This window comes from Triturus cristatus, chromosome 3_1 (genome assembly GCF_964204655.1).
Source record: "Triturus cristatus chromosome 3_1, aTriCri1.1, whole genome shotgun sequence".
Classification (NCBI taxonomy): Eukaryota; Metazoa; Chordata; class Amphibia; order Caudata; family Salamandridae; genus Triturus; species Triturus cristatus.
Window position 1 is genome coordinate 804,466,272 of NC_140583.1, and position 13,351 is coordinate 804,479,622.

General features: G+C 44.9%; 1 protein-coding gene across 7 annotated transcripts in view; it reads right to left on the reverse strand.

The window, feature by feature from the left end:
- Nucleotides 1-13,351, reverse strand: part of LOC146861075 (UDP-glucuronosyltransferase 1A1-like) — a 444,482-nt gene that overhangs the window by 84,371 nt on the left and 346,760 nt on the right. The gene's annotated exons all lie outside the window — the stretch shown is intronic.

A 13,351-nucleotide genomic window follows, 5' to 3' on the forward strand; every position in this document is an offset into this window, starting at 1 on the left:
CAGAATAGAATGATTGAGGTTTTCGAAAGCAGGTCTAGTAAACCAGGGCACCAACACCACAATTTCTCACCAATCCTCATAGATCATCCAGAACAGAAACAATCACCAACTCAGTAGTTCTAACAAGGTATAAGCCTGCCTGGATCCAGTCCAGAATATGGTTGCGCTCTACATAGCTGTAGAGTTGGTTATGTACCATTTTCTCCAGAACTTTAACTAAACAGGAGCGTAGTAAAACAGGTCTGTGGTTACTAAAGTTAAAAGGATTTAGAGATATTTTCTTTTATGTGGACTTTTAGGTCTCCTATTTCCATGGCCCACGTACTATGCCATTGAAACAGAACTAATAAGGGTGGCTATGAAACACTCAGGTGAAGGATTTACAAGGGTTTCAGCCATCTTGCAGGATCTGGGTCATCTGGGAAACCAGAGGGATGAAGGTCTTTTACTGTCTCTAAACAGATCAAAAGAAACATGTAGTTTACAGAGTGAATTGTGAGCCTCATGAAGGCTGGGGTTTCTCATAATAACAAGCTTAGTTTTGTTGCAAATCTTAAAAATCTTGCCTTCCAAAAAACAGGCTACCTCGTTGCATAATTCTTCTAGGGGTAACATGGGATACGTAAGCTCCAAGATGCAATTTGTCGAAAATTCTATGTAGCTCTTTCAATTAGGAGAGTTTGCAATTCTTTCTCATATATATTATGGTCAGGAGGGCAGTGATGGATATGCAGTGAAATAAATTACTCACCATAAAGAGGGTCACTGAGGTAAGTAACTTGTTCTGATGGGTAATTCTACCCATAGATTTCTTACTTTTCAAATGGATAACACAGCAGTTGTTGCCAAAGGTGGACTGTCAAGGCAGGAGTGTTTTGAGAACACCTGCATGGAAGCACACATAATAGCCTGGCAGATGTCCTGAACAGGCACGCCCCCCTGCCAAAGCCATCATAGTGGCCTCGTCTCTAGTGGAATGGGCCTGAAGACCTTCAGAGAGTTGCTTCTTGGTCAGGGCATAGCAGATTTTGATGTAGAGGGCTATCCTTATTGACAGGGTTCTTTCTGTGCTGACATCCCTTAATTGGCACTAGAGAATCCCACAAAGAACTCAAAATCCACACAATGGTCTTTTGTAAACTCACTGAAGAAACCAAGTCCTTTTAATGTCTAACCAATGGACTTTTTTTCCTCTTTTGAAAGGTGATAAATTGGCTGTTGTGAAAAGAAGTCACAAGTTTGGATAAGAAGGTTGCCCTGGTTCTCAAATAAATTCTTCCAAGACAAATTTTGTTTTATTTATTTGAAAGGTTTTCTATAGCGCTGGCTAGATCCGGAGGTATCAGAGTGCTTTACATGAGCAGAAGCAGTCAAGAAAAGCAATTGTTCAGGGTAAAAAACAAAACAAGCAAGTACATATACACAATTAAGTTAAAAAGGGGGCAAAAGCACTTTACATGAGTAGAAGCAATCAAGGAAATCAATTGTTCAGGGTAATCAAAACAAGCAAGTACATATCATTTTGAGTTAAGGGGGAAATATCAGGGAAGAAGACAGGTTATATACATCTCAAAATAAGATGGAGGTAACAACTCAGGGCAGAGAAGAGAGAATCGACAGGGAAGAACAAATAGTCTGGGTAGGGGGTAAGGGTAGGAGAAGGGAATGTGACGAGCAAAGGGGGTAGGGTCAGGGTAAACAGGAATAACATGTAAGAAAAGTGAGTTTAGGGGAAACAGAAAGCAAGGTTATAGGAGTGAACTTATGGACACTAAACGTTATTGAGACGGTATCTGCGGTTAATTCACATGGCCTGCAGAGGTGACGACAATCAAGAACATGATTTTGAGAGTCAATAGTCTCAATGAGAAACTGTGCATGCGCTCAAAAGTCACGCACATAAGAAATGTTAACACTAAAATCAAGCCCCATTGCAGTGCAATGAACGGTCTTGCATGCCACCATGTCTGGGATAGCTCCAATGAAGGGAGTCTACAGCATGAGCTCAGCTGGGATTTCAGCTCATTGATGGAAAACCCCAAAGATGTCAGTACTTCAACCAGGTAGGTGGCCCACAACTCTATTTGGGGAGGACACCCTGAGCGGCCAGTCGTCAAGGTATGGAAACGCATCCATCTCCATCCGCTGAAGATAGGAAACAAACACCGCTATCATTTTCGTGAACACCTGAGAGGCCAAAGTATGCTCAACAGGAAGCACTGCAAATTGGAATTACACTAATCCCGCGATGAACAGCAGTGGATGGATATATAGAAATACGCGTCCTACAAGCCCAGGGATACCATTTGGTCTCTTGCGTCAAGAGCAGAAACAATCTGAGACCTCAAAAAGGTATTCATTGAGTGGTCCGGTATCTCCAATTGAGCAGGAAAGGTCATATCCTGCCTCCTACCAGCCCAATGTGAGCATTAGTGGTGCTTGGCAACTTCTACAACAGGAGAGGAAGAGTTAGAGGAGAGCTGTGTCGGCTTGGGCGAGCAGCCTCGGCCACCGCCATGACCTCTGCCTTGAAAGTACATGGTCTTCTGTTGCTGCACAAGTTGGGAGAGGTGGTACCGTCCATAAGATAGCCCCCTAGAATAACCCCTGCATTTTCTGTACTGCTTGTGGAACTACTTGGCAGGAGACAGGAGTCCCAAGCATTACGCTATGGCTCACCTGTCCTCAAATCATTTGGGCGTCGAATCAGCCTTCTCTCCAAACAATCTGGACCCATCAAAGAGCATGTCCATCAATGTTGCTTGGACATCTGCTGAACTTCCAACTGAACTCCTCCGGGCCTGCCTTCTAACCACAACACTGGTGTCTATACCTCTGCCAGCACAATCTGTGGTATCCAAGCTAGCATGCAACTTTATATTTATTTGCAGAGTTTTATATAGCGCTGGCTAGACCCGGAGGTATCAGAGCGCTTTACATGAGGATCCATGATTTGCAAAATTAAATCAGTTACAGGAGCAAAGTCTAGACATAGGAAAAAACAGTGTTGCAGAATAACATGAGCAGCTATAGGATATCACAAAAATATACACATGTGCAATGGGGTATAGAAGTAAAGGGGGAAAAGAAAAAAGGGGGAGGAAAGAAGATTGGGCCAGGTAGAACCAGCAAGGAGGGAAGTACTTAAAGAAAACAATGAGAAAAGTCAAAGAAACCGGCTGGGGGATCAGTAATCATAACATTCGGAGTCCCAGTGACTGAAAAGAAAAGAGGGGAGAGGGAGAGGTAGAGGGTGGGGGGGCGGGGGAGTTCAAAGCGGAGTAAAGGTTTGTTAGGCGAACAAAGGGCGTAGTCCTGCAGCATGTGAAATGGTTGGATCCACCAGGATGGAGGGCCCGGGTCGCGGGCACCAACTGCATAGTCACAAAATGGCAGAATAACGCAAAAAAACAATCAACAAAATCACAAGGGAGCTGGCTCCACGGAGCAGGGTGGAAGTGGAAGGGGGGGCAGCCACAGGAGCAAGGAGGGAAGGGGGCTGGGGATCGCCGAACACAATCGGGTCGCCACAGTGCCGTGGAACTCCCTCCGATGCACCCCTGCCAGGGGAAAACAGCATTCATGCTTCCCAAGCATCATTACGTAAGGCGAAGCAAGGGGACAAGCAGAAGCGGCAAAGCTCAGAAAGCAGGCGATGGCCGGGGGGCTGACCCCCAGCCCATCCACACCACAGCCACCCAGGCATCTCCATCAGAAACGGCAGCGCTGAAACTGGTTTCTCCATCGGCCGAATCCTCTGTGTCATCGGAAAGGTGGGGGCAGGAAGGAGAAAACAAACGAAGAGATGAAGGTACGTGTGCCCGATGTCTGGCTAGAAATAGGTAAAGAGATGACGGCTGTGGGGGTGATCCACAGCCAATCTCCCCTATAGCTATCAAGGTAGCTCCACCAGGCATTGGCCACGACGCTAGGTCTCCAACGGTTAGCAGAACACTTCAGGCTCCTCAAAGGCTTCAGAGGTAGGTCACGATAAATTCACTCACGGAAAAATTGGTGGATCAGAGGACCATAGTCTATAGAAGCCCAAGTGTGCAAAAAGGTCCAAGGAGGGGTAGGTTCCAGGGGACAAAAGCCAAAAAAGGTAATCCCTAGCCAGGGAACTCCCGGCCGGAGCTCCTCACCTGTCGGCCATCCTGTCCAACCCATGCAACACATACTTCGCCACATTCTTGCTATCATGTATCGTTTTAGTCAGCAACGCTCTTTCATCTTCCAGGATGGCAAACAATATCTCACTGGTCATTTCTCATAAAGCATGAGTGTACCTACCCAGAGGGACTACTGCATTCAAGGATCGTAAGGCTATAATAGCCAAGAAGAGTATCCTCTTTCTGCAGGCATCAATATGATTAGACTTGTGTCGGGAGTAACTGTACTAGTCAACAGACTTTTTAGGCATAAGATGCCTTGTGAAAAAATCAGGATCACAGAGGGCCGGCCTTTGTCCTCTGCCCACTGTTCATCTGAACCGGAGGGACGTAGATGGGTTTAGAAAAGGTGGCCTTGAGAGTGTCCTCGAGAGAATTGTTGAATAGCAATAGTGGGTCAGAAGAGGAGGATCCGATTGTACTTCTCAGTTAATAAATGTACATTATTTTCTATAGCAAACAACTGTAAATCTAGCACTTCTGCTGCTCTTAACACAATTGCAGTGAAACAGACACTTTCCACCACTGATGGCCCACGTGGCGAGTCCAGCTCAGACTCTGGCGATTTATCTATCACCTAGGCAATCTGTAAATTCAAGCTTAGCCCGTCATCGGGTTAGTGTGGACGAATCAGGCTGACAGCCTCCTTAACATCATGAGTGTTGTGCGGAACATTTTAGATACCATGACCTGCATCAGTGTCTGATTTGAACACAGCATCCAGCCTTTGATAGTACTGGGGTTAAGGCACGGCATTAGAGTATGGATGCAAACTAAGTTGTAGCACTTTTGCAATCTCATAGCGCCAGTGAAGTCAACATTGGCGCCAGCAGAGAAGGGACTGGCGTTGACCCAAGAATTGGGGTGGAAGCCTGGGCTAGCATCAGTATGGGCCCCGAAAAGGGTCCCGAGGGTTGAGTGAAGGTACCACAGGTGGAAGTCCAACAGGATCCCCTTCAGCACCATGAAACCCAGCGGAGCATCTGAAAGAGTTTCAAATCAAGAATCTTGATTGATATGTATATTTTAATACAAGATTTAATATGGACTCCAACTCCCAAGATTCATAGCAGGGATTCTAACTCCCATGATGCTTAACAACCAGAGGCCCACCTGGGCAGGTTTTCAAATTAGAGGGGTTATTTCAGTTGGAGTGATTACGGAACGAACATGGCTTGGCATGCTGCCTCTGAGGAAGGAGATTTACTCTGAAACGCGTCAGGCAAGGCATGCGATGATTATTTTATCTGCCTTTCTCTTAAGTTGTTCCTGCACTTTTGAAAGACATGCTGGGAGTGCATTCTACTAAAGGCAACTTGTGAAACTGTATATTTTAATACAAACTTACATTTTGCATATATGCACCCGATTTGATATACACTGGGATCCCTTGGACCCCATTGATATAAGGGCTAGACTCTGGAGGTGCAATTACAACTTTACGCATAAGGGACCTTAATGACCTGACGCCAACTACTGCAAGAGGAGATGGTTTTTCTTCAGAGTACAATTTGTAAAACATACTCAAGAGACCCATAATATAGATGAGCAGAGCATAGAAGCACAGTTATTTTTCCAGCCATCTTTTCTGGCACTGGTGTTCTGCTATGCATATTCAACTCTGAAGGGTTTGCAAGCCTTGCAAATGGATTCCTGATAATCCAGAGAAAGGCGCAAGTTACACACCAGATGTTGGTCAGTGTGTGAAAACTTGGCATGGCAGCATGGGCAAAATCGAAAGGGTGTCTCTTCCATCGAAAGAGGGACATGGCGTGGACGAGACATCAAGAAATGAAGATCTGCCCAGAAGGGCAAAGCCCCCTGCCCTCCGCCTCGGTTAGCTGGAAACGCATTGACGAGCGACCGATGTAGAACTATAAATAACCATGATTGAGACCAACACCAACGTTAAGGCCTATACTAGGAAACAACTATGCCAAGACGGAGCAAAAGAGCACACGAGCGAACCCGATGGCAAAAAAAAAACCTATTCAACAATGGAGTCGAGGACCATGTGCATTGCAAGCAAGAGGAAGAGTCACCATAACTTGCGACTCGAAAGACTTCTTCAAAGAAAATCGTGCACACTTTCGAGTCCACCACTAGATGGCAGACTTAGCTAAGCATGTTTATCTACAACCACACATGCTTCAAACTGTTCTTACCTATTGTAAGGTTGTATGAACAGCAACATCCAAATAGAAGCTGCCTCTGCCCTGTGCAGTATTCTTGTGTGCAGCCTCGTCCAGTGTGCTTTGTTGAGGATCTTAATCATTCTGCGTGCTGTTCTGAGCTTATTGATACCCAACTATTTGAGATCATTGTTGGATGAGTGTGCAGACCACCACCTTCTGCATTGTGTTCAATGTGTGTGTTGTTGCTTAGAAAGACGTGCTGCTGCGGATCTGTCAAGTCACCTGCATTTGGCGGGTTTCACTCGCTTTTTAGGTCTCGCCTGACCCAGCGCATGCGCTGGTCTGGTGAGACTTTTAGTAAGGGCTTAAAAAAATGCTACCTGGCCAGCCTACAGCTTGCGTGCATGTGCGCGGGTGCGCGCTTACGAGCAGAGGCGCCATATGGCTTTCTCGTCATGCTCATTAAGCGCGCGCAAACAACTCCCAGGGCCCGGGCTTGTTTTAATTTGCAGCGCGAGCGCACGCTTGTTGGGTCTCGCAGACTCTGTGTGCTTTCCTCCTGTTTTTTTGCATCGCGCGATGCAACTGCGAGATGTCTCCAGATTAAACCGTGCATACTCGATGGCTGCAGAAGTTCAGCTTGACAAACGCTGTGGGCAGTAAGGAAGCAGCGTGGTAAGTTTCATGTGGCATGTGGTGTGTCACCGTTTGATTTTTTATTTCTTTCATTCACTGCGGTTAAAGTTAAACTCACTTGCTAGAGAGAGCAGTAGCTCTGGGCTAAACAAAGACAAGGGTTCAGGTAGAAAGGTCACGTCTGTGCCGCACTGAAGGTCAGACCCTGCCGCATCCATCGTTGTGCTCGAGATACTGTAGACGTCTGTTGGGTCGACCCTCTCCCGTGAACATGTTTGTGGTAGTGGTATTTAAACGTGTAAGTGGGAGAAGCTGTCGTCGGTATTGCAATGCGTCAGCAATGAATTGGATAGTGCTTGTTTTATTAGCTTTCGGCTCTGCTTTGACTGCTGCCTTCCTGTTTTATTTATCTCACCAGCCTCCTAATTATCTGCTCTTTCACACTCTTACCCAGAGCCCCATTTTCTATTTGCTACACTCTCACCTACTCTATCTACATTTGTCCTTCACTGTCCGGCTGCTCCCTGGATTCCCTAGGAGTCAACTTGCTCTCCCGCACCCTCCAAGTTCTTTCTCTTCTCTCTGAACTCAAATGAACGCTTCTCTAACTCGCCTCTCGGGCAGGCAGGCAGCCCCCCACCCCCTCTCCAGGGGGTTGTCCAGGCTCCCTCTCGCATAAAATTATAGCCCTCTATTCCCTCCAATCAGGGAGGGCAATGCTTGCCTTGGCTACCTGGGAGAGCCACTTCAGTTAGCAGCCTATGTTGTAACGTAGTTTTATTTAAATGAGAACAGTCTACAACGTGTTTAATCGTGCAGTTCAGGGGGATAAGGGATGTAGGAGCTGTACTTGTTATTTCATCGCAGGATAGCGCCCACCCTGCTCCCGGTCTCTGGCAGAGCATCGCCTTGCTGCTGCTAGGGGAGTAGGTACTGCACCCACAGACCACAGAGGGACCACCAAAGCACCCGCTGCTGGGGACTGACTGCCCCCTTCAGCTGAGGCATCCCCTTGCTGAAGTCCAGCAAGTCTGTGAGTGCACATTCTTTGCCACCGGGACTAACTTTAGCCACAAATCAGTAATGTTCCACGATATGTAGACAGCATTCTTTTAGCTTATATCTGACCTCTGTCCTATGAGCCAGCAACCGCAGAGGTGTGCCGTCTTCATAATAAACATGCAAAGCCCAGCCCTTAATCTAAAAAATCCTTCTAAAGCATGTAACCGCAACCGCAGATTTCCCTGAGCAGCGCTTTGATCTGCTTCCCAAACCCTCTTCCTCTCATCCACATGGCCCAGCTCTGACCAAAGTCCTGTCAGTGTATTCAACAAAGTATTTGTGTAACACAAAAGTTATGTAGTATAAATCATACATTATGTCATATATACAGAGACAGTTTAAAAAGGCAAAATGTTTTTTAGAACGGCTGAAATTTTAAGGTAAGATCAACACATCATGTTTTATATTGCCACAGTGATTTATATGTTGAGATTTTGCAGCTCTCTTAAATTTCCCTTGTAAATGCCCCAGTAGCATATCCAGTCCGGATACTGCTTTGCATTCTAGGACATAGTCTTGATTTAATAAAGGCATAGAAAGGACCACAAGTCCCAGAATGCAAAACAAACAACTCAAGTTGAAGAGCTACACGTGCATAGATATCGGAAACTTGAGAGCTCGGATGTTCTGCATTTAATCAAATCCACAAAACCCATTATGCAATTTGCGATTATCTGATACCAGAATTGTCTTAAGGCATTCTGTGTGACGAGGGCCATTTCCCTGTTGCAATGAGCACTAGCCTTTACTTTACAATCAGCAACGACTGACACATTTAAAAGAAGGAGAGGATGTGGCGTTATGTCCAGAGCTGACTTTGGAACTGGGGAACCAGGTTTGAGTGCCGCGTCGGCTCTACATGTGCCTTAAAAAGCATAAATGTGACCTTGTGGAATGTAAATGGTGCTCATGTAATCAGATCCCATTTAGGCAATATAAAACTACACAAAAATGTACATCAAGTAAACACATTACACTTTAATTGTACGTATGTTAGAAACATTCTTTACAATGCAATGTACTCGGATACCGACTTTATAAGTAGTTTTCAACATAAAAGAATCCACAATTCCCGAAGTGTTGTGCGATTTGACTTTTTGCGTTAACTTCAAGGCATACATTTCAATGGGAGTATTTTTATATTTTTAGTAAAGACGTTAGTATACATTCCTTTTCAGGAGGGTGGAGGTGTGTGGGGGGAGGGGCGGCTCTTGCATTTTAATAAGTTTCAATCCAGTGATCGGTGTACCGCCTAATGAAGATTCAAGAGGCTCCATGTGCCCTATGAAGGCAGTACAGTGTTAACTGGACTCCAGAATGTGACATTGAAAAGCCAATGAGTCCATTCACTTTCAGCATGGGTGGTGATGGGGCAAGAAACAGGAGAAGGATGCAGATTGCCCCGTCGTCTGACTTCAAGACCAAATCGCCTGAGGCTCCCATCTCTCCACAGGGAGCGTAGCATGCAACGTATGTCTTTCTTTATTTACTCTTATCAGCTGTGCTTCCCTGTGTGTTTTCTCTCCAGGTTGAAAGAGCAATGGGCAGCCTTTTTTGTGTCTAGAAATGTGTAACCTTTATCTCTCTAGTAAACCGTTCTAATGTCTAAAGGCTACGTTTGTGCATTAAAAAATAAGCATTGGCATAGCCAATAGGTCTCGCTTTTGGGACCTTATACGGTTTTTAGCCAAGCAACAGTTGATGTTATTGCACCAAGGATATTGTGCTGCATAACTAAATACTTATTAGGTCCGAAAAGCGAGACCTATTGGCTATACCAATGCTTGTTACTTCTATTCACCCACCTAGCAGACAAAATAGCTCCATAGACTTTAATGGAGTCGCCAGTTTTTTAAACCTACGGTACCCTCCCAAAAAAAGTGTTAATTCCCCATTGACCTCAATAGGATCACCCTCAAAGACCTGACTTCAACTGCACTTTTGAGGTAAAAGTCTGATAGGTATGCTGCTTCAAACGTGGCAATAAGAGTTCAGAGATGGAAGGATTCAAAGATGCGGGTGGTCATGTGAGACTTATCACCTGTCTCTCAGTCTGTAATTCAACCATTGAACTGTCACTCCAGGGAGGAGGTGAGAGGGGAAGAGAGGTCCTGGACCCTTTAGAGAATGGAAATAGCCTTCCGTCACACTACTCTAGCTAAGCTACTGTCTTTAATATATTCTTTTAAAGCGGGGGCAGAAAGCCAGATTAGGATCCGCATAAAACAGCATCAAGCCTGGCTCTTCCAGACTTCCCCATCTATGCCACTGCCTTCTTAGAAATGCAAGAGTTATGTGGGGTTCTTCCCCTGCGGCAATATTTTAATGGCTCAGCAGCCGATTGTGGGCTTGATGAGTCTCCAGGAACCAGACTGGCAGTCTCGCACCTGGTGAATGAGAGAAGAATTGTCTTGTCAACCTTCTGTGGAAGCAGGTACAGCCGAGGGCAGAGATGAAGTTCCTTTAGGGGGGATTCGTTCTTCCTTTATAACCGTGCTCCCCTCCTCCAGTGCAGACAAAACAAACACATAAGATGGCGCTTCCTGCCACTGCTTAGACCCAATGTCACTTACCTCCCACACTACAGGGCGACAAGTGGGACATTTTCTGGAAGAGAAATGGTCAAGTTGCTACTGACCACTGAAAATATTTTGACACAGTTACATTTTGAGAATAAATGGTCAATATTAGTGCACAAGTTATGGGCTTTTCCCTCCAGATTGACAAACATGCCACCATTTAGAGAGACAAAAGAGGGCGATTTTTTTTTTTTTTTAATGATTGCGAGAACTTCTTTTCCATATTGGTTAGTATTAAAGAGGAGCAATTTCAGGTTGGGGAAACCTAAATTAAAGCGTTTTTTGCTTAACATTCGTGAGTCTCCCGCATGAATCGGGTCTGTTGGCATGTATAGACTGAGTACATTTGTGGGGCATAGGTTGATCACCTCCCTCTCAGTACTGGACAACTGTGTGACCACCAAGTGTATTCTGGGTGCTGTAGTCCTGTTTTGCTTCCATTTCAGTAGTTAGCCTAATGCCTGAAATCAATGATTTGTAGTTGGTCAACACTGGAAACCAAGTCCGTAATGACGAGCAGGGCTGTGGTCACCACAGTGAAGCGCTGATGCAAGAGTCACAAGCATCATTATTCCCCTTTTATTTAAAAAGAAAGCCTGGTTTTAGAATGTCATCTTTCCCCTTCCATGCAACTCTAACGTGTCCTTTTCATCTCATTCTCTCTCAGACCTACTCTCATCTCATAAAACTGTCCTCACAAACACAGCTTCTATCTCTCCTATGCTGTCCCACCTGTCCACCCTTTCACCTCAGTGCACCTTGTAGCCTTTCCTCACAGTCGCCCACACAGAGAGGCATCCACGCTGCTCTCTGCACGACTACTAGTATTGAGCCCAAATTGTGACTCTGCTCCAATCTGATAACAAGCATTTGCAATGCAATAGGTCTCGCATTTGCAAGAGTTTAAACTATTGACATTGTAAATGACAATGCCTTTTAATTGCAAGACCACTTTAATGGTGGCCACGCCCCTTTCTTTAGCTGCTGCTCATCGTATTCATGTTACAGTGAGCAGCATCTTAAGAAAGGGGCATGGCCAATATTAAAGTGAAAGCGCGGTATGAGACGCTTTCACCCAAAAAGGAAAAAGACACGTTCTGTAGCGCGGCCGCTAAAGTGAAAGCGGACCACGCTGTAAATTAAATGAATACATTCCCATTAAAAATATAAAAGTGGGCGGTGTGCTGCGTTGTAGGAAAGCACGTCGTGGGTGGAATAGTGTTAGATCATTCAAGAAAATAGTGCTTAAAGCTTCCATAAAGCAGATAATGTAACAACACAAGAAAAACGTCCAGTCCTTATGGGAGGTTACAAATGCAAACAAAGCGGTACCAAGGAGGGACTACTAAGCCTATGTATCAATCAAAAGCAACTATTTCGAAAGGACAGTAACAGGAGCGAATTGAAAAGAATGGTGGGAAATAGGTCGAGCTTCAATTCCATACCTCAATACCGCACGCCTCGCAGAGTAGCACATGCGCTGCCCAGGCTCGACCTAAAAAAAAATGCAGCTTCCTGCAGTCTGTAAGCACCGTTAACCACTGAAGAATTGCTTGGGTGTGTACAGCCATTCGAAGTCAGACAAAATCTTTTTAGCAGCCATCTTATAATCAGGCATTGGGCAGAGTAACTAGTGACTAAAGAGTCAGCGCCAAAACTTCCTGAAACAAATTTTCAGTCTGCCAATTTTGCCACTAATGCTGTCCGAGTTGTAACTATTTACATCTGGCACAGTAAATATGACGCCTGCATTCTGTCGACTCAGTAATACAGATATCAGAAATACAGTATTTCTTATGACAATATTGTAACAGTATGGCACTGTATTTCCGAGGCCTTATTCTGCTCCAATATTTCTTGTGAGCAAGTTTTGTGCCAGGGTAATTTTAATAGGATTTTCTGCAAAACAACTGTCCTGTTGTACATTTTGTGTGCATTTTATCTGGAACAGACATTCTAGATGCCGTGCCCACTGGTGCTTGGTAATGATGATGGCTATATTTTCCAGATAGTAATTTTGCTGCACTCCCTGTTTTGGATGTGTGTGTTCGAGAGGCACTGCAAATCCAAGAAGAACATTACATTGTATTTCTTTCGTCAAGCAATTGTGCAAGACCCAATCCGTAGCACAAAAATTCTGAAAAGCATAATTTGTCACGGACTTAATAAGAAGGCTATTTTGTCTGCATAGTAACTGTGCTTTGCGTTTTCTCTGGCAGGGTAATTGTAATGTGCATACTCAAGGAACACTGCAATCCCAATGTGTGTATTCAAAGGAAAATTCATTCTGTTGGACATATGTGATAACATAAGAGGATAATGTGTGGCACCACAATTCTCATAGGTGTAATCTGTAACACCACAATACTAATGAACATATCCTGGAAGCACAGTTGTTCATATGGCCAAACTTTCCAGCACTAGAATTCAGCTATGCATATTCTACTAGGATTTGAGATGGACATATATGTAGGAATTCTGATGAGAATGTTTCGTGGCAGTGTAATTATCATTATCAAAACCTGAAGGTTGTGTAATACGGGTAAACCCTTCGCATATTATTGTGTGGCACAAAGGTCCTGATGACTATTTACTGTGGGAGAATCATTCTAAATGGATATTTAGAGGCACATCAGATGGACTTGTACAAAAGTAAGTGGTGATTTGGGCGTGGGGTGGGGAGGACTGCCTGTGGAGGCAACTGGTCGTGCTGAGCTAGTGACACACACAATGTGGACATGGGTGTGAAAGGTTACTGGGGACATTGAGA